This window comes from Sciurus vulgaris (genome assembly GCF_902686455.1).
Source record: "Sciurus vulgaris genome assembly, chromosome: 7".
NCBI lineage: Eukaryota > Metazoa > Chordata > Mammalia > Rodentia > Sciuridae > Sciurus > Sciurus vulgaris.
This window is the reverse complement of record NC_136467.1, coordinates 75806565-75829165: the sequence shown is the minus strand read 5'-3', so window position 1 is coordinate 75829165 and position 22601 is coordinate 75806565. Positions and strand designations below refer to the sequence as shown.

The following is a 22601-nucleotide window of genomic DNA, read 5'->3' as shown; positions in this document are numbered from 1 at the left end:
TTTGATTCTGCTGGTGAAGATTCCTATCTAATTGCTTCAGGAATGGGAGCAATGTAGACTGAGAAAAGCATATTTCTGGTCTTTTCTAGCCAGTTGTCTACCAAATAATATTGATGTTTCTCTTCATTTTAACCATATGAACTGCATTAGAGATAAGTCATGAAATAACTTTAATGGCATTTCCTCAGTCATTATTTTCTTTCCAGATGTCATTGCTAATGAACTGCACATGACCTCCTTCCTTCAGGAGGAGGGTGCTTCCTGCCACCATCCCCCTGCTTCTGGGCAGAAGGAAGGTACCCTTGGTCTTCACCGATCATGTTTGTTTCTTCAGTCCAGGGAGCTAGGTGTTTGATCCCTTCCCCACTCCTACTTAGAGTGCTCTGTATTTTTAACAATAGTGAAACCACAGTGGCCTCAAAGCAGCAAGAGAAACAAGTTGGAACCTGAATGATATGACTGAGTTTATGATGTGGAGGAGAAATGGATCAGGTGATCCAGAAGTTCAATGTCAAACACAAACCATGTAAAGACAATTTCCCACCTTGGGTCCCAGGCACACCTAGAGCTTGGGGCCTGGTGAGAGGAGGCCAGGGTGGTGGAAGATGGTGCCCCATGATGGAGGCTGTGAGTAGAAATGAGAAGTGTGATCTCAAGACTGTTCTGGCTAGTCTTTTCACCAAAAATCACTGCCACTTGACCATGATTTACTGGTATCTGACAGACTATAAGTTCCATGGAATTTGCACAAACAAGTATTTACAATGAAGCCCGGTCTTCAACATCAATACCGAGGAATTAAATTTCATATATTGCAATGGGAGTTGAACAAAGGCCCATCACAGGAGTGCAGAAGAGAAGAATCAACTGGCCTTTGTTTCTTCAGTATAACTCCAGATTCCATATTTTCAAAATGTGCTTATTCAAGCTTTTATAAATATCATCACATCAAGTAAAAGAAAAAAAAATGGTGGGGTGGGGGTACCCAATTGGATTTTTCTTTGGTTCTGAGTTGAATTTTCCCACAGCCTAACGAGATCTAGTTGTGCAGAAATGAATCAGTAAGGGAAATTGGAGCGTGTGTTTAAATAGCTGTATGATGTTTTTTGGGCTCTCAGAAAATAAGCAGCTTCTCCAGTCCACCTGTTCACGTTCTTATTCCTTTTTTCTGTTTGATGTGTTACTCCCCCTGTTCCTCAATCCTTGGCATATAGTCTAAAGAAGAAATGCTTTTTTCATAGTTATTCTGTTGGCTGCTATTTCTCTGAGATTGGCAGGTAGTTTGAATTTTATTTTGGGCTATGCCTTAATGAAAAATATGTCTACTCCTGTTTCTTTCCCAAGATACTTTTTTCCCTATTTCTCTTTCCCTCTTCCTTGCTTCATCTTATGTTCTCCAGATCAAATTTTCTCTTCCCCCTCAGTTTCCCTTTACTTAATCATCTAATCTGTGGTGAAGATGATTTGCTTTGTAAAATAGTATATAAGTTGGTTTCTAACATCCAAGATCCCTTTCCCTGTCCATTTTGACCTTAAAAGGATTCAAATAAGATGATTACAGATCAAAAGTTGAGTCTAATTTAACTATCTATCAACATAGACAACAGAGAACTTTCTCAGACTGCACCAATTGCTTGTTCTTTTCTGTCTTCAATATTTGTACTGAGAAGGAATTCTTTAGACCTCTGTTTTGAATTAGTTCAAGAACAAGAAGAGTTTCTGTCCCCATCCCTCCACTGAAAGGGTCTTGTTTAGGTTGGCCGATGACTCCTATTTTGCCAGACTCTATGGTCACTTTTGTGTCCTCCTCTTTGTTGACTTCTCTCCAGTGTTGCCTCAACTGTCTTCTTTTTGTCTATCTTTCTTTTCTTTTGGCAACTGTCTTCTTCTCCTGACTGACTGTGCTCCCTTCTTTATTTCCAATGCTGGTGCCCCAGAGTGAGGCCTCTACACTTCTCCATCCAAGTTCTCTCTTTGGAGAGCTCATCCTTAAATATCATTTGTATTCTAAAGACGTCTAAGTATAAATGACAAGTCTTGATCTGTTGCCTAAGATCCAGATTTTTAACAGGAAGAGGTCAGTTGTTCAGACATCTCCACTTGACACAGATTACCCGAATTCAACCACGACCAACCAAAATTGAGCTCCAGTCCCACTGCCACTCACCTCCCCAATAGGCTTCTCTCTTAGCCTCTCTAGTTTCAGGAAGTGACATCACCTTCCATCCACTGAATTGCTCATTCCAAGCCCACCTTCACCTCTATCCCATTACCACTCAGCTCGATCCCTAAAACAAGCTGGAAATCCATTTGTTTTTTTTCTTTGGCATCCTCACTGCTGTCACCCTTGTCCAGGCAACTAACTTTTATTGTCTGCATGCTTGTAATCATTTCCAAAGAAATCGCCCTGTTTCTACTCTTGTCCTCCTTGTGGTACTCTCCTTACCCACAGTACCCAGAATAATTTCCAAAAATGTAAATCAGATTACATCATTCTTTTTCTTAACAACCTTCATGTTGTCCCCTATGCCTGCACCCCCACCCTCAGAAAACCCTCTTTGCGTTCTCTAGTACTTTATTTCCACTGTGATCTTGGCCTCCCCAAAAGCTTAAGCCTCTTTATATTGTCTGGTTATTTCCTCTGGCAAATTAAGAACAACAACAAAAATTATCTGCAAAGCCTTTAAAGTATTTATTATATGTGGTTAGAAAGCTTCCTAGGAAATTCCCCCTCCCTCCTTTTTTAAGCATCAAAGACTGAAACTTCAGGGGCCAGTGGTGTTGTTAAGTTTCCTATGATCTGATAAAGCTTCTGAAGGGGGCTGGGAAAAATAGTATAGACTTGGGCAGAAAGAGATAGGCCAGTGGAAAAGCAAAACACAGTGGGAGGTAGATGATTAAAAGAAGCACACAGAATAAATTTTCCCTTGCTTTCTAATTCATATTATAGTAAAATATTATAAATTGAGTTGCTAGAGAAAAAGGAGTAATAAAATGATATTAATTAGCATCATATTAATAATTATACCATTTCTCCCTGAATTTATATAATCTTTCTGCAAAGAGCTAAAAATGGTTTAAAAAGCTCTAATGGTATTATATTATTGGGCAATGTGTCTCTAATAGACATTAATTATATGGTATTAAACCAATCCATAGAGCTCTCTGAAGGTACAATAGGCTAATAAAACACCAGAAACCTAATTGCTACTCTAAGAATTTAGAAATGAAATAGTTTAGTGTTGAGAAATTTTTTTAATAGAAAGAAATATGTACAAAACATTTGCTGTAATGTAGTTTTTCAGAGTAAGGAAAATTAAAAAAATCAATAAAAACAAAAGAATTACTCAGACCTTGTTACACAGATATCGCTGGTAATTCTTATTTCCCAGCACCTTTTATTGTGTGGTTTTCAGAGCCGTTTATAAGTCAGCCACTAGAGAGCAAACTTCTTCTTTTTATCAGGCTGTAGTTTTATTTTATTTTATTTTTTAAATACACATCACGTATATATCTGCACTCTCACAATACCACATTATCTCAGACTGTAAAATTTGATAATATAGCTTCTAGGTGCCTGGGGCAGTGGGTGTGGGGGATGGAAGTGGGGGCATTTTAAGGCCCTTTATATTAAAATCGTAAGAAAGAACAAGATAAGATGTTGTAATGTCGAACCACCTTCCTGGAGTGAAAATGAAACCTTCTGTTAATGGAGCATAAAGTCTTATGTTTCATCCCATGTAATAAAATATGATAGGCATTGTTTGATCTGACAGGCATCTTGGGCCTTTTTCCAGGCTAGAGTCTCCAGAGGGCTCAAAGAATTGATACTGTTTCCAGGTGAAACGTGGATAAATTACATTGTCAGCTACCTCTGCTGCTTTCAGAACCAGGGGCTCCAGCCAGGCAAAAGAAACCTGCCAGTTCAAGAACATTCTCATCTATTGGACTAACCCCCACTCTAACATCCCTTCAGAAGGTCCATATGACACCCAAGACATCAATATGCAGGCAGATCAATCTGCTAATTGAAGCCAGGGAACAGAAGAGAGGATGCAAGGAAGAGCAGGGTTTTACTGAGCGTAGAAATCCCAATTTACCAGGCCCCAGAGTGTATTTCCTAGCCTGCTTTTTTGCCAAGATTGAGAGATATTCAACAGAGTCAAATCACTTTCTCTTCTGGTGGTCTCTTAGTAATTGACCCCACACACACAACCCTAGGGACTCATGGCTGAACAAAGTTATTGAAATCAAATTTTATTTCTCTTGTCTGGGCTTTGGAATATTTGAAGCCTTATAGTATAGAATTTGGACTTTTTGAGTATTTTAAAAAATAATACTTACCAGCTGTAGGTAGATAATAAAAGATATCCAAGAAGGAACCTTTAAAATCTTCCAAGGGAATACTCCCCAAGGTTTAATGATTATTCTAGTAAAGTTATTTTTCTTATGTTGAATTGATTCATGTGAAACTGTCAATAATCGAACAATTCAGCTTATAAAAAATGGCCATTTCATGGTTTTAACCTAATATTTTATGCTACAAGGTCTTCTGTAGGGTGGTTTCATATGGACATTGTTCAGCATTTCCTAATCATTCAGCAATCATTGTGTGTCTGCTAAGTGTTCATCACAATGCCAATGCACTTGACAAAGATATGTACTGAATGTTTACTCCCTGCACAGTGCTTCAGTGAGCACTGTAGCAAACATTAAGATCAGCCAGATGAGGTCTTCTCTTTACGGAGCTTATGTTCTAGTGAGACAAGCTAAAATTAATTACTTGCTGTAAGAAGCAGACCATGTTACTCTCTTGAGTAAAAATGCTTTGGGAATATGAAAGAGGATGAGACTCCATCCTGACTGGGAGACCCCTGGAAGATTTATTACCAGGGTGGCACTTGCATGGAGGGACTGATACTTCCATGGAAGAACTGGTAATGTAACTTAAGTAGGAACACTTATCCTGGAGCCAGACTGTCACTCAACTGGGCCACATATTCAACTTTTCTGCATAGTAGTGTCCTCATCTGTAAAATGTAGGTAAATAGCATCTTTCAATGTTCTACTATGGACTTTGGATGTGACTGTTCCCACAGGTCCTTTGGCAAGTCCAACCAAATTCTTTACTGACACATTAAGGAAACTTCAAGGAAAATATTTGAGTTAAATTTGCGGGGGCAAGGCTAGCAAACCTGGCTCAACCCTGAAGCTCCAGGGAGTAACAGGAGTTAAGGCAAACATCTGTTACATAGGATGCTTTTCCTATGCCCTGATTCCTGCAATGTGTGTGGGTGTTATAAGCAAGTGGAGGAAACCTTGAAAGAGCTATTTTTACCTCAATATCTCTAAGACCCTAGGACCCTGGCAGAATTGCTTTCATAGTCCTTAAAAAAACATAACCCAGGACAAGGATCAGCAGTACTCTCACCTGCATGTCCCTAGGGCTTCTGCTGCAGCATAGCAGAGTTATCTGGAGGAGACTCACCCATGGAAAACAGCAACCTCGTTCACATCGGATAGGATTATTCCTGGGGCACATGGAGACAGCTCCTGTGAATGTACAGAAATTCTGTGTGGGTGGGAGGTCTCTACAGAAGGAGCCTACAACAGCAGGCAGGGTGAAAGCCAGCAGAAGAAATGCTGTATGATCCAAGATAACCCAATTTGGATCTTTCAGACTTCTGTAACCTGGGACACATAAGTTACATGTGAATTCTGATTGCAATTCCCCCATTTTCATTGTAATTGAAATTCAGAAAAGTTCTTAAAAATTCTCTCTGTGCCTAGGAATATAATGTATCTTATACTGAATGGTTAAAAAGAATCAATCCAAGTAATATACCATGATTACATTTTTTTCTTGAGCTAATAATTGTTATTTTCTTTTGTTTAAATTGTTTTGACATGTAAGTCTTTCTACCTTCTAACAATGCTATAAAATGACTATACAATTTTCCACTTGGTCAAATACAATTTAGATTAAAATTGCCATTGGCTTGTCATCCAGTGATAACTATTTTTGATGTATTTTATTATTTCCATCCAACTTTTAAACTAACAAAAGACAGAAATCATTTGCATTTGCTAACTTTGGTAAATTTGTTTAAATATGCATTTTTTTACACTGTGTGTGTGTGTGTATGTGCTCCTGGGAATTGAATCCAAGGCCTGTGTACCCTGACAAGTGCTGTACCACTGAGGTATATTCTCAGCCTTAAATAGCAATATTTGTTATAAAGATTTTATCAACTTTTGTCCTCCATTTTTCTTTTAACTTTAAATTTTGAATGTTTTCTGATATCATTATTCTTGAAAATATTATTTATTTATCAATTTATTTATTTCTAGTACTAGGTATTGAACCCAGGAGTGCTTAATCACTGAGTCATGTCTCTAACCCTATATATTTTTTTTAAATTTTGAGATAGGGCCTCCCTAAGTGACTGAGGCTGGGTTTGAAAAAAATATTATTTAATGTGCATATTTCCTTATAGGTTGCTATAATTTTAAAATCATTTTTGTTTTAATTAAGGTGTGGTGTGCATACATGTAGGTATTTTATAATGTGAAATAGTACTAAATGGCATAAAATAGAATAATCCTTTCTCCACTTGCTCTCACCTGCTTTGCCCTTACACAAGAGGAACAACTTGCAATTCTTATGTAGCAGCATCTTTGGATGCTTTATATTTTTTGATATTTAAAAATAATTTTAATATCCTATCATTTCCTCCTTTACCAAGTTTAGTACGTATAGTCAGGACTTTGTTTACTTTTATTCTCTTATCTTTTTTGAATCTTACTGATGTAATTATATTTTAATTTTTAGCTAAATACCTATTTAGCATTTTCATGATCACTACTATGTGACTATTGTTCACTGTTGACCTAGGTAATATACTAGGATTGTGTTTTCTTTTTTGTGTATTTTTTTCTTGGAGTTAATAATTGCCATTTTCATTTGCTTAAATTTCTTTGACACATAAATGATCGTTCTACCCTCTAATAACTCTGTAGAATGGCTCTCTATATCATTCTCCACACGGTCAAATCTGTCATATAATTTATCATTTCTATTTTATTCTGTAAAATTTATTTTGAAGGCCTCTGATCTCCAGCTCCATTCTGGATTGTTCTCCCTAGGTCAGGTGTCTCTAGGTTTGTTTTGTTGTTAGTGATGACCTGCTGTCTTTGAAACACACACACACACACACACACACACACACACACACACACAGCCATCTCTCTACATATGCAGGTTCTGCATCTAACATGCAACCAACTATGGGTCAAAAATATTTGAAAACAATTGTGTCTATACTGGTCATATGTAGTATTCCCCCCATCATTATTCCCTAAACAATACAGTATAACAGCTACTTACATAGTATTTACATTTTGTTAGGTATTACGAGTAATGTAGAGATGACTTAAAGTACATGGGAGGCTGTACATAGGTCACATGGAAATTCTATGCCATTTTATATGAGGCACTTGAGCATCTATGGATTTTGGTATCTGTGGGGGGTGTTGAAACCAATCCCTTGCAGATATTGAAGGATGATTGTACTTCTAATATTTGTGTAATTTGGGTTTGTAAAACATCTTTTTCTATAATAAACTAGAATTACATTATGAGAAATGAGGAAAAATAAAAAATTTAAAAAGTTAATATAAAATAAATAAAAAGAAGGTATCATTTCCTTCTTACACCTCTGGCAGTTATTGTTCACTCAGGCAGGAGACCCTCATTCTAGGTATATCCATAATGATCTCTTTGAGACTTTTGCTGCAAATCTAGGAGTTCCTTTTGTCACTCTCTTGCATTGAGCCTTGTTTTTTAGATTCCATGGTTTCTCCTTAGTTCTTTCCCTCATTTGGATGAGGAAAAGTAGTTTCCTAAGAAAAGGTGCAAGGCAGGCAAATTCCTGATATTACCTTTCTATAGTCTTTTTAATTTCAAAGGACTAAAAATACAAGTCACATTCTGGGAAGAAATATCTACAAAACACATATCCGATAAAAGACTTCATCCAAGATACACAAAGAACACTTAACACTCAGCATTTAGAAAGCAAACAACCCAATAAAAAATAGGCAAAATGTCTGATCAGCCACCCCATGAATGAAAGAAGATATACAGATGTCAAGTAAGCATAAAAGCTCAACATGATATGTCATTAAGCAATTGAAAATTTAACAACAACAAATACCACTACATATAGATTAGAACCTCTAAAATTCCAAACACTGACAACACCAAATGCTGTCAAGGAAGAGAAGCACCAGGACCTCTTATTCATTGCTGGGGGGAATGCAAAGTAGCACAGCCACATTGAAAGACAGTACAGCAGATTTTTATAAAACTAAACATAGTCTGACCATATAATCCAGCACTTGTGCTCCATGATATTTATCAAAACGAAATGAAGATTTATGTTCACATAAAAATGTGCATATGAATATTTCCAGAGACTTTATTCATAATTGCTGAAACGTGGAAGCAATCAAGATGTTTTTCAATAGGTGAATGAATAAATATACTGTGGAACATCCACAAAATGGAATTTGGTAGTAATAAAAAAAAGTGAACTTTCTTTTGAAAAGACATGGAGAAACATAAATGCATATTGCTAGTTTTAAAAAAAGATAGTTTGAAAATTCTATGTATTGTATGATTCCAACTATATGATATTCTGGAAAATGTGGAACTATTTTTCAGAGACTAGAGATCAGTGGTTGTAAAGGGTTCCAGCACAGGGGCAGGGAAAGAGTGGTAAATAAGCAGACAACAGGGGATTTTTAGGCAGAAAACTGTTCTATATAATACATGATGGCACAAACGTACATTTGCCGAAGTTCATAGAATAGTACAACAAAAGAGTGAAGCCTGATGTAAACAACGGACTTTAGTTAACACTAATGTACCAGGCTTCATTCATCAATTGAAATGAACATATCAAACTACCATAAGATATTAATAATTGTGTGTAGGGAGGTGAGAAAATCTGAAGGAAAGGGTTACATGGGAGGTCTATGCAATTTCTGCTTAATGTTTCTGAAAATCTAACTGCTTTAAAAAATCACTCCATTAATTTTTAAAAAGTATTTTATCTTCACATTGTATGAAAATTTGGGAAGACAATTCCAGACTAAAAGCAATTTTTACTCAGAATTTTAAATTTTGCTCCATTGCCTTCTAAATTTCAGTGTTGCTAATAGAGAGCTCGTGCCATCAGTAGAATCTGTTCTTTCTCCAGTCATTGATTAGAAATTTTCAAAATCTATGTCCTTCCTTCCTTCCTTCCTTCCTTCCTTCCTTCCTTCCTTCCTTCCTTCCTTCCTTCCTTCCTTCCTTCCTTCCTTCCTTCCTTCCTTCCTCCCTCCCTCCCTCCCTCCCTCCTTTCCTTCTCTCTCTCTCTCTCTCTCTCTCTCTCTCTCTCTCTCTCTCTCTCTCTCTCCCCCCCTCCCTCCCTCCCTCCCTCCCTCCCTTTTTTCTTTCTTTTTGGCAGTACTTGGACCTAGGACCTCACACATGCTGGGCAAGTGCTCTATCACTGAGATACATCCCAGTCCTTTACAAAACTTTATTTTGAGACAGGGTTTTGCTAAGTTACCCATGGCATTACCCATGGCCTCATATTTGCTATTCTTCTGCCTCAGCCTCCCAAGTAGATGGAACTATAGGTGTGTGTCACTATACTGGGCCAAAATCTCTCTTTTCAATGTTTTGAACATGCATAATGATGGATGTTTTTCTTTCATTAATTTCATTTGCTTTTAACTCTGGAGACTCATGTTCCAATAGTCAGAGGAAACTTTAATTTTTCTTTGATAACTTCTATTGTTTTCTATCTTCTCTCATATTAATCTAGACCTCTGATTGACTGTCTTTTTTAATGTCAATCCCTCTCTCTCTCTCTCTCTCTCTCTCTTTCGTTGTTAAATTCCTTGTTCTTCCCCAGAACTTATTTTTCTGTCTTCTTACTGTATTTTCATTTTTGCTATCTGTAGCTATTAATTGTAGTATCTTTGAAATTATCTTCTATGTTCATTGTCTCAGGTTCCTATAATGCCCCATCCCCAACACGCATACAATGCCCAGTTTTTATTTTGGTCTTTCATGTTGAAAGTTTTCCTCAAATTTTTGATAATTCTTGTCTGTCCATTTATAGTTAAGAATTGAGTGCTATAAAGCCCCTTGGAAGCTTTCTGTGCATATGCAAGGCTGGTTGATTTAGAATAACTGGTTAGCACAGAGCTTTTTAATTGATACATTGGTCTCACCTGGTTCATGGCTTCTGCCTGGGATTTAAGACTGGCTAAATGTGCTGTGGAGTTGGCATGGAAAAGGCTGGAATTGCAACATCCAGGATGCAGATTTTCCCTTGGTCTCTCTGTTCTCAGTACTGCATATCTAGCCTCCTCTCTGCCTGAATCCTTATATTTGTAGACTTTCTGGTTCAATTTCTCCAGATACTCTAGGCTAAAGGATGGATAGTTTTCTCACCACACAGAGTAGGAATGAAAGCTGCTGTTTGTACATATTTACTCATGAATCTTCATCTTCAGCTAATTGAAGCTTCCGTGACACACTTGTCCTTCAAGGTGACTTTTTTAATGCATTTTCTGAGTTCCTTCAAGATTCTGTAGACCAAATCAGCATTTTATTAATGTCAGTTATTTCAGTGCTGTTATTACTGATTGCCATATGTGCCACAGGTTTTTTGATTTGATCTTTTCTCTCTGTGTCAATTACTATGATCCTATTTTCAATTTTTCATCTAACAGGCGAAGACAGAGTTATTGTGGTAGGTAGAAAAATGCCCCCAAATATTCATGTCCAATCCCTGGAATCTGTGAATTGTTATCTTATTTGAAAAAAGGGTCTTTGTAAATGTGATTAAATAAAGGATTTTGAGATTAGGAGATTAACCTGGATTATCTGGGCGGTTGTACCAGGTATCCTTGTATGAGAGATACAAAGAAGACAGACGAGAAGAGGAGGAGCATTGTGATCACGGAGACAGAGACGGAATGGTGCAAATGAGCTAAGAAATCCCTGAAGCCACAGGAAGTGGGAGGAGCAGTGCCTGGTCTGGCTTCTCCCCTACCCTCCTAAGAGGGAGGATGGCCCCACCAACCTTGATCATGCGCTTCTGGATTTCAGAATTGGGAGAGAATATTGTTTTAAGTCACCCTGTGTGTTGTAATTTGTTCCAGGGCATTAGGACATGAATACAAATTATCTTCTGACTTTAGTAAAGATGGGATGTGTGTTTCAGTTTTTTGTTCTCTTGGTTTTTATGAAAAGAGAGCATTTAATGTCTGTTTTGAAACTGGAAGTAATATGTCATATTTTAATTATTCAAACATTTTGTTGCTCCTAGTCTTTACTGTGATGAGTCACAGTGAACATTCCAGTGACACAGGACTTAAAAAAATGTACCTGTTATTTGTATTTATTATTCAGTGGTCTCCTGTTTATATCCATTGAGTTTCTGATTATTTATTTAACAGAAGGTAAACCATAAATTAACAAATTAAAGGGTACTAATTTTGGATTTTGATGTCTATTGATAAAATGCTTGTGTGAAAGTGTTCTGAAAAGCCTATTTATTTTTCGACAAGAGGTATGAGAGAATGCCAGTTTCAACCCAGCCTCACCAGTGAGTATCATTAAAATAATCACTAATATAATATATAAGGGCATTTAATTTTAATTCAAATTTCCTTAAGCGATACTAAGCATTTGCATATGTGTTTATCATTTGTATTTCTTTATCTATGTATAAATTGCTTACATCCTTTGCCCATTATTTGATCAAGATTTTAATATATCCTCTTATTGATTTGTAAATAAGGGACATAAATGGTTTTGTCTATTAATCTCAAGACTTTTCTTTATTTTTTGCCTTTGAAACTCTTTATGCTATATCAGCTTTCTGTTTCTGTGACAAAATTCCTAAGAAAACCAGCTTAAAGGAGGAAAGATTTATTGTGGCTCACAGATCCAGAGGTTTCAGTCCGTAGTTGCTTGGCTCTGCTGTACGAAGCTGTGGTAAGGCAGAAAATCGGCAGCATTGGGGGAGAAGGCTGGTGGAGCAAAACAGCTCACCTCATGGCAGCCAGAAAGCAGAGAGAGGAGGAAGGGGCCAGGGATAAGATACATACTTCCAGAGCAAGCCCTCGGTGACTGACTTCCTCCAACTTAGTCCCACTGCCTGCAATTTCCACCACCTCCCAATAGTTCATTCAATTATGAACCAATCAATGAACTAATGCACTGAAGAGATCAGAACCTTTATACAATCACTTCCCTGATGCCCCACCTCTGATCATTGATGCAATGGGGACCAAGTCTTCAATACATCAGTCTTTGGGGGACATTCCAGATCCAAACTACAACAACACTTTAGGGTATTACAGAAGTTTAATATTTTTATCTCACCAAATCTATTGATATTTCTCTTTGTGACTTTCTTCCCTCATTTTATCCTTAGAAAGTCTTTCCCTAAATAAGGATAGAATTTTTTAAAATGATGTGAATGTTTACTTCTGGAGTTTATTTTAGTGTGAGATCTGGTGTGGCATTCTAATTTCACTTTATAATCACCAATTGTCCTAAACTACTTATGAAGTCTTCTTTTCTCCACAAATTTATGTCACTGTTCCTACCTTTAGTCCATTCTACATTTCACAACCAGATAGACACTCTTAAAGTACTTGACAATTATTTTCCCATTAATCATTGGTATTTAAAATTTTTTACTTGTTCTTTTTTAGATATACATGACAGTAGAATATATTCTGACATATTATACATATATGGAGTATAACTTACTGTAATTAAGATCCCATTCTTGTATTTGTACATGATGTGGAGTTTCACTGGTCATGTACTCATATATGAACATAGGAAAGTTATGTCTGAATCATTCTACTGTCTTTCCTATTCCTATGCCCCCTCCCTTCCCTTCATTCCCCTTTGTCTAATCCAATGAACTTCTTTTCTTTCCTTCCCATTTATTGTGTGTTAGCATCTGCATATCAGAGAGAACATTTGGACTTTGTTTTTTTGGGATTGACTTATTTCACTTAGTATGATAGTCTCCAGATCCATCCATTTACTGTAAAAAGTCATAAAGTCATTCTTTTCTATGACTGAGTAATATTCCCTGTGTATACATACCACATTCTATTTATCCATTTGTCTGTTGAAGGGCACCTAGGTTGGTTCCATAGCTTGACTATTGTGAATTGAGCTGCTATAAACATTGATGTGACTTCAACACTGTAGTACGCTGATTTTAAGTCTTTTGGGTATATACAGAAGAATGGGATATCTGGGGCAAATGGTGGTTTCATTTTAGATTTTCTGAGCAATCTCCTTACTGCTTTCCTGAGTGGTTGAACCAATTTGCAGTCCTACCAATAATGTGTGAGTGTACCTTTTCTCCCATATCCTTTCTATCATTTATCATTACTTGTATTCTTGATAACTGATAAGTGAGATAGAATCTCAGGGTAGTTTTAGTTTGCATTTTTCTAATTGCTAGAGACGTTGACATTTCTTAATGTGTAAAAGATCCATATTTCTTTTCTGTTCAATGACCCCTACCTACTCTTCAGCCTTATGACCACTCCTCTGACTAATTTATATAAATGTGTAGCTTTGATTACACGTCCTACAAACACAGTTTTCATATTTCCACCTCAATTCCTTTTTAAGCAATTTCACTCCCCAGAGTGTCATTCTTTTCTTCTTTCTGCATGAAAAAAAAAAAAAAAAAATCATCAGTTTTTAAGATGATTGCAAAACAAAATTGGGTGGACCTACCACTCCATATTTTCTGTCTACCTGGAGTTTGGTTTGGCTGTTGAAACTGATGCTGCTCCACACTCACCAAAAGGATATGAGAAGGTTTATTACTTGCATAACAAGGTTTTGTGTGGAGAGCAAGCCAGGCTCCCAAGCAGGTCCAAAAATATCCTGAGAGAGCAGGGGCAGGGGACCGGTCAGTTTATACTATGATTAGGGAGTGTGGTTTGGTTTAGGATTACCAAAGGGGCTGGGGTTTGTGGAGCTTGAATTTACTGCCAGCACCAAAGGAGAGGGCACCCACGTTTCTTATTAGCTTGCCTAGATGTGGGGCAGGAAGGGTTCGGGAGAGAGGAAGCTGAGAGCAACCAGCGATCCATCATAAAAAATAGAGTTGGTCTGTTTATTATAGACAATCCATCCAAATCCCCCTGACCTCCCTAATCCTCAGTTATGGTTCTTTCTTCTGAATTCCCAGCTTTTAGCATTGACTCTTTCATACTGCTATTTAACTTTTCCTACATTTGACTTATCAAAAGAAATTTAATTACTTTAGAGTCATGCCTCTGAGGGAAGAGCCAAGTTTTATAGGTTCCAAAGCTTATGAAGTTGGGAGTATGGATCTCTATGAAAAAACGAAAAGACCTGCAAAGGGCTGTACTCATGAGGGACTCTAAAGATTTAGCTTCATTAGCTTTATGGTAAATTTTTTGCATTTCTCTTCTGCACTTAACATTTTTTAAGAAAACTTACATGCTGTAAAGTTTACTTTTATTGATTGCAATTCAATGAGTTTTTACACAAGCACACATAGATTCTTATAGCCCTTGTGATGAACAAGGTCTAGAGCAAGTACACACAGTAAAGAAGCACTTGTGTTGGCCCTGCTTGTCCAGACGTCTGTATTTTCTTATATCCTTTGACCTCCACTAGATTCAAACACCTTGAAAACAGCGCTTTGCCCAGTGTGCTGGGGCACGCCTGAGCTGAGTCAGGATCACAAGTTTGAGGACGCTCTGGGTAACTTAGTGAGAACCTCTTTCAAAATAAAAAATAAAAAAGGGCTGAGGGCTCAATGGAAGAGTGCCCCAGCACTACAAAAAATCAAAAAACAAAACAAGACAAAGGACAGCAAAACCCTAGCAGCTTTCTTTTACTCTATTTCTTAGGCACAGAGCATTCTATAGGCAATGGCCATCTGGTAAGAGTTTGTTGTTGATACCAATAATGAGAAAGATGACACTTTGCTTTATGGTAAGAATGGGATTCCTAGTGATGAACAAAGATGTTAGTATATTCTCTGATACAGATTAGATAGGAAGCCTTCCATTAAAATAAGTCAGATGTCACAAAATTTAAAAAATAACCATGTTTTTGTTTAAGACCCTCAGTGATGAAGTTTGTAGAATTCAACTAGTTTTCCATCCCTCACTTTGTTTGACATTTGGCTTAATTGGCATGGCATAATGCCTTGACCATGTCAAGACTTAATAAATTCTTGGTCACTTAAATTAATGGACTCACTGCCTGAATCACAAGTCACCATGGATAAACTCCAAGCTACATTCTTCAGAAAATAAACCATTTCAAGTCGAGAAAAGAAAATGTCTTTTGCTGAGAAATCAGTTGAGGTACTAAAGAACTCCTTTGTAATCTCAATGCCCCAGGATCCAAAATAATTCTGTATAGTACAGATGAGATCCGTTTTGACTAAGCTCATCAGCAACAGATGTACATCTGAGTTACTGTTTTGACAGAATCACCACTACCAGACCTTAAATTTTCACTTAATCTGAAACTGAAAATGGTTTTCCAAATAGGGAAAGGAGGAAGCAGAATGCTCTTCTCACTTCCATAAAGCCTGATGATGAATTGTTTTCAAATAGCACTGTGTACCTGACCTTCAGCAGGAAATAATTGTGCCTACGCTTGTTCATTGCAGAGCAAGAGAAGGGTCACACGACTGGGTGTTCCAGATAAAAGTCCAATTAATCTCAAAATACTTCACAGAGTAAAGGGAAGAAGCTAAGAAGGCATAAACTTTAGTTCCCAAGTGCATCTTCCTTTCCGGTGATTAATTGTATTCACTGAACAGTGTTAATTCAGCCTGAGAGGAAGTGGGGAGTTTGGTTCCTCTGTCTTCCTGCCACTTACCTGAATGTCTGACCATCAGAGTCTCACCAACAACCAGGTGGTTTGTTTGTTTAGCAGGATGACAAACAGAAGTGCTGGTGAGATGTTTAAGAAAAAGCAGTCTTAGCAGCAGCTGGCAGCCAGCCAGTGTGGAGTTCTCTGGAGAATCAAAGACATTTTTATCCCCCACTACAGGCCAAGGGATTTGAAACAGTGCGATCACTCCCGGAAGAGCAGCACAGGTTTACAAAATGCGGTCGGTCGTAATAGCGCCGTGTAATGTCTTTTAAAGCTGGCTAACAGTTGCTGTATTCACCTTTATGTGACAGATTTATCTGCATAGACCAGATTTTCAGCTGTGGATTATTTCCCATTGTGTCTAAAATGATAAGACTGGTTATTTCTTGTGTTCAACCCTTGTGGGAATTTAGGTGGCTGCTCTTTTGCCTCTTTGGTTTCATTCCCTTTAATTCCCAGGCATTTACAATCATCCAAATTGGGTTTGATTAACATAAGCTAGATTTCCCACAAGACTCTCCTAATACATTTCTTCTGCAATCAAGTCCCACTTGGACCCAATAAGCCCCTGGTGTTCATCCAGTATGTCATTCAAATGGATGCCAAAAAGAGATGCAGAGATCGTTGGCATCAGTGGTGACAAAGGAGTGAGGCTGAGCAGAAGTTCAGAAACCAGGGCAGCGACAGTGAAGACCATGCTAAGGGGAGGCAAAGTGTCTCCTGGTACTGCTGTCCTTGTGATCCATCCCGGCAGCTCCAAAAACTGATAACAAAGGAGTCGTGCTTATTCTTTTTAAAAGAACAAAATCTCCAAACTTTATCGAATAAAGACCTTATTGTAGCATGAAAATGAATCTTACGTTTTGCAAGGATAGGAACTGCAGAGTGAAGGAGGTGCTCTTTCAAGAACTGCATGGCTTTTTCCCCTCTTACGGTGTCTCTTTGTGTGTTTTGTGATTTTTGCCTGAGAGTTACTTTTTTTTTTCTCTTTTTTTTGAAGTTTTTCTGTGAGACTCCCTTGAGATCTAGTTTGAAGTCAGAACTACCAACCTGGCACTCTAGGAACCACACTGTATGTGTGAAGGTTTTCAGACTACACACACAGAGTGTTTGAACTGCCAACAGAGGACTAGCCTGTGGTTATTAAGTCCTCCTGGGAGAGTGCTCAATCTCTACTCAGTGTCAAGATCAAGAGAGAAACGACTCCTTGCTGTGCCACCTTCTGTAGAACAGGGTCCATTTCTCTACCACTTATACACCGGGATGTAGCCCTCTAGGGTTCTAACATTCTGCGGGTGGGTCCCCATAGACAGCAGCCCTCACAGTGGGAGCTCGGCTCCTACGGATTTGGCAGAAACGTAGGATGAAAGTCAGCTTTGGTGTTCACTTCCCCACCAGGATCCTACTCTGATTATATTTTTGGGAACTACAGAAAACTTTATTTTATGCCTGCTTATTGATGCATTTAAAGAATTTTTAAAAATGTTAACCAACATTTTGTTTGTCTCAATCAGGTGTTTAGAAGACCAGGAATGTCCCTACATTTTTATGAACGACTCTCTGTGTTCCTTTCTCTACTAGGTCTGCTTATTCTGTTTAGCCAAAGTGTTGAGCCTTCTGGAATTCCAGCTTACTTTGGTTTTTCCATAACTCCTCAGCCTCTTTGATTCTACCTGTTTTCCCCCTCAGTGCTATTTTCCCCTGTCTCTTCAATTACCAATGAAAAATATTAAAAGAGGAATCAAATCAAGTCAAGCCATTCGGGTTCATAGGTCTTTTGGCCCTGCTTTTGTGAGGGTGTCTGCCCTGGGTCAGGTGCGGGTCAGTGGGTATGTGTGTTGGACAAGGGAGTATAGGGCAAATGACACAATATATGGACCCCAGTCCTTAGCAGGGCTGTGGGCAGGCTGTTTCCCATAGAAGAGGGTGTGGGAAGGAGTCATAAAACATTTCTAATACAAAACTTTAAGCCCAATACTCTCTCCTCCTTTAAAAACAAATGCACCAAAAAATGGTTGAATGAGATGCAAGGCAGAGATGGTTTGTATCACTTCCCTAAAGTGAGATGGGTGGTTATTGGCAGGTGATAACATGATATACAAAGGAGAATCCTGAATGAATTTAGTACCCATGACCATGTTTCTTAAATTCAACTCCTGTATATATCTTTTTAAAGACCATGAACTTACTGTTGCTACTACTTGAAAATTCAAATAGACTCACCAAAACCAATTTAGGAACTGCATCAGCAACTTTTATTAAAAAGCCATTTTAAGAATTATCAAATATTCAGGAACTTATTTAAAATACACCTTTGCATTGCCATATTAGTACAATAAAAGTAAAATAAAGTTCAGTGTTACTCCTCCTCTTCTCTAGCTACTGCTGGCGCATTACAGCTAACTTGTTGGAGAGTTGTCTATAGGCACTGCCCCCACTTTTCTACTTTCTGTTTTCTCCTCTATCCACTCTAATTTGCAGTCCTTAGCACTACCCAGAAACTCACAGGAACAAAGACCTTGTCTCTTATTCACTAGGGTGGCTCCATCAATAAGGACAGAGCTTAAATTGTAATAGGTTCTCAATAAATATTTGTTAAAGAAATGAACAAACGCAATGGAGTATTAGATACCCATAAATGATGATACTTATGAAGAGTTTTTAATAATATAGGAAAATGCTTATGATGAAATGCTATAAAGGAAAAGGATAGAAAATTACATATTTCACGTGACCTCAACCTCAAAAATTCATGGAAAAAAAGACTGGAGGAAAATATACTAAGTTAGCAGTGGTTTCTTGAGTGGGATTAGAAATGATGATGCTTTTCTTTTTGTGTATTTTTTACTATTCTGCCAAACCTTAATATGGGTAAGTTTTATAATTAATCAAAAATTATATCCAAGCAAACAAAATGGACATGTCACAATGTTTTAATATAGTTTACTTCTGTGCTCAAATAGCAAACATTATTGTAGTACTCATTGAAGATACTCTAGTGGGTGAGATAAGTGTGGATTGGTGTTCGGATAATAGATTTTCTGTTACCTGTTCTCGCAATGACAGTCTCTTCTCTCCAACCAGATAATAACCACCTTGCAGTAAGACAATAGCCACAAGAAGTACTTAATAGGTGGTGACTGTGTGGCACATACATTATCTCACTGAGCCATCACACTAACCCTCCGAAGGAAGTACTAACTATTGTTACCTAATTTCCCTTTAGAAAACTAAGACACAGAGTGTTTGGGACCTTCTCAGGGTCATGTTGGGATCACAACCAGTGGTCCAGATCAAGTGCAGTTCTTAGGGCCCCTGGAACCATGACGTTCATTGATTATCACCCTCCAGAGTAGTTATCCCATGCGCAGATGCTAGAAACCAAGTTTACACAACTACCTGGGAACTGGTCACTGCAGGAATGATCAGGGACTGCTGCACACTTTGTTGTAGGTGTGCTGTTCTTCCACTGTTGTTGGCAGAACTGAAAAAGAGTTCCTGATTGGTTTGGATCAGGGTGAATATTAGGCTAAGCTGAGAAGAACTTAAAATAATTTGGAGATTTGTTGTCATTGATAAGAAATGTAGAAAACCAAAATAGGTTCTAGTCCAAAAATATGCTTAAAAATCTGTGCTTCACACAGAAAACTGCTTCCACATGGGCAGAAGTGGGCCCTGATACTGTGGCTGCTGCTAGGAGGTGCAGGTGAGTAGGGGAGGATAGGTAGCATGGCAGCAGTAGCCAAGGCCCCTTGTCTCAAGAACTTCTGGGTGTACTGTTAGAAAAGAAAAGAAAATTACATGCACATTATAACAAAAATGTACAAAAGAGAATACAGTGAGCAGTCAACCTCCACCCTCAACCTTCATTTCCTGTCCCTAATGGCAACCATTGTTACCAATTTCTGGAGTGTTCTTCCAGAAACATTATATGCATAAAGTATATATTCAGTATTTGTGTATAATCTTTGAAACACACACAGCGTGGTATTCAATTACACCGCCTCCTTTTTCTCCCTTAATGTCTTGGCAGAGTTACCATAGATGGTTATGCACAAGACCCTTGGCTGAGAGTGATACCGCCTTTTACCGGTGACGAGTTCTGCTCCTTCTAATGTTGAAGATTGAACACTAGAGAAGCACGCCAAGGCAAGCATATTAAGCAGGTTTTATTTAAAGGTAATAATACAAACTTCTCCCGGCAGGGAGAAGGGGGCCATGGCTGATGTTCTAAAATCCCAAGAAGTGAGTGCACCCTACATCTTTTATAGGTTAAATTCTCTTTTGTTCTCCAGTTCTCTCCCCCTTATCTCTCCTTCCTGCCTACTGACTAGGCCTGGTTTTGCATTAAGTGAGAAACCATGGGCAGGGGGAGGGCCAGGGTGATTCAGGCAGATAAGGGCCCAGGGGGCATTAATTAGCAGCTCCATGCTTGCAGTCCTTGATAAAGGCAGGTAAATTTGGTAATCAATGGCCTCCGGAGATCCTTGACATTCCATCCTTCCAGGGGCAGTCTCCAACTTCCAGAGGCAGATGACTTTATGGCCTCCATTTCCTCGATTTGACCCGATCCCCTATTTCTACACTAACTACCTGTTCCCAATTCTGGCTTCAAGAGGAGTGGAAGCAGAAAATCAGTCAACCAATCTCTATTAATTCTGGGTCTGCCTGGAAGGGGGCTCATTTTCCTCATTTGCACAAAGATACCATCTTGGGCTCTGAAGTTTGTCTACATCAGCACAAAGGGATCCCTTCACTCTTTCTCCTGTTGTGGAGTATTCTGTGTTAGTGGAAAACAACACTTTAGTTTCCTATTGGTGGACATTCAGGTTCTTTCTAATCTTTTACTCTTAGAAGAAATGCTATAACAAATTTCCTTGTCTAAACATTTTTGTGCACCTGTGTGAGCACATCTGAGGAATAAGTTTGGGGATGCCATTTTTGAGGTTCTGAAACATTTGGTTTTAAACAGGAAACAAAACATGTTGATTTAAAAAGACCTGAACTCCAGAGGTATTTCTTCTTTAATTTTTGTAAACAATATTCCAAAATCTTATCCGTTTTCAGTCTTGATAATTGACTTCCAGCTGCTTCAGGAAGTGTTTGCTTTCTTTCCTTGGGCCCTAATCATCCATGCCAGGTGCCTCTCTTCTCCAAGTGTTCCTTGCCACTCTGTCAGCAGGACCCTGGACTCAAGCAGTGCTCTTGCTTGTTTAGGGGGAGATCATTACTCACTGATGTTCAGAAGATGCAAAATTCCCCAACTGATTTCCATGGAAGGGTGTTGTTCATTCTCACATCTCTCAAGGCCTTTTTGCTATTAAATGTCAATAAATTTTCTGACTCACCGAAGCATGGAGACAATATGCGCCCAAAGTGAAGGGATTTCCATGGAAGAAATTTTATTCTTAAAGGCAATGTGGTGTAACAAAGGGGCCAAGGCCTTGAGAATCAACAGATTAGGGACCAATGATACTGCTATTTACCGGTGACGAGTTTTGCTTCCTCAGGTGTTGAAGTATAACATCAGAGAAGCACGGCAAGGCAAGCATATTAAGCAGGTTTTATTTAAAGGTAATAATACAGACTTCTCCTGGGAGGGAGAAGGGGGCCATGACTGATGTTCTAGAGTCCCAAGAAGTGAGCAGCCCTACATCTTTTATAGGTTAAGGTCTCTTTAGTTCTCCAGTTCTCTCCCTCCTTATCTCTCCTTCCTGCCTACAATGACTACAGTGACCTGGTTTTGCAGGTGAGATGCAAAAAGTGAGAAGCAGATGGGCAGGGGGAGGGCCAAAGTGATACAGGCAGGTAAGGACCCAGGGGGCATTAATTAGCAGCTCCTTGCCTGTAGTCTCTGACAAGTGCAGGTAAATTTGGTAATCAATGGGCTCAGGAGATCCTTGACATTCTATTCTCCCAGGGGCAGTTTCCAACTTCCAGAGGCAGATGGCTTTCATGGCCTTCATTTCCTAGATTTGACCCGATCCCCTATTTGTACACTAACTGCCTGTCCCCAATTCTGGCTTCACCATAATGCTCCGTTTGCTATACTCCATAATCGAGGTGTGAGGAGCAATTGCATACAGCAGGTGATGATTATGACGTTGGTGATGGTGGTGGTGGTGGTGGTGGTGACGACAGTGAAGAACTGCATACAAAGGAATAAGGAAACAGAAAGCAGATATGACCTGGGAACAATGCTAGGTGTTCTACAGATGTTAACTGATATTCACCCCGTAGTTAGCAGTATACCTGCATTTTAAAACAAGGCAGAGAAATGAAATAATTTGTTCCAGAATTTGCCGCTACTGAAGGTCAGGGCTAGCATATAAACCATGTTCCTTCACATGTGATTCAATATTCCTTTCCTAGATAAGTATAAATATGATAAAACTTTCTTTTTTTGTTTTTCTTTCCTTTTTTCTTCTTTCTTTTTTTGTAGTGTTGGGGATTGAACTCCAGGACCTCAGTCATGCTAGGTAAGTGCACTACCACTAAACTATATCTCTAGCTCCAGAAAGCTAATTGTTTGAGGGGGGAAGTAAGCAATGATTTTTTATGGTGTTTTGAGCATTGAGTTGTATAGGCTCATTCTTTCTGCTTTCTGCAGTTCATTTCCTTTCAA

General features: G+C 38.5%; 1 long non-coding RNA gene across 1 annotated transcript in view; it reads left to right on the top strand.

Moving 5' to 3' along the window:
- The window catches only part of LOC306665453, a 36430-nt gene extending 24603 nt beyond the window's left edge, over positions 1–11827 (top strand). Inside the window, exons 3-4 of the long non-coding RNA XR_013765026.1 lie at positions 3798–3979; positions 10966–11827. This is a non-coding gene — a long non-coding RNA (uncharacterized lncRNA). The remainder of the gene's footprint in view (positions 1–3797; positions 3980–10965) is intronic.
- Positions 11828–22601: the final 10774 nt, after the last annotated feature.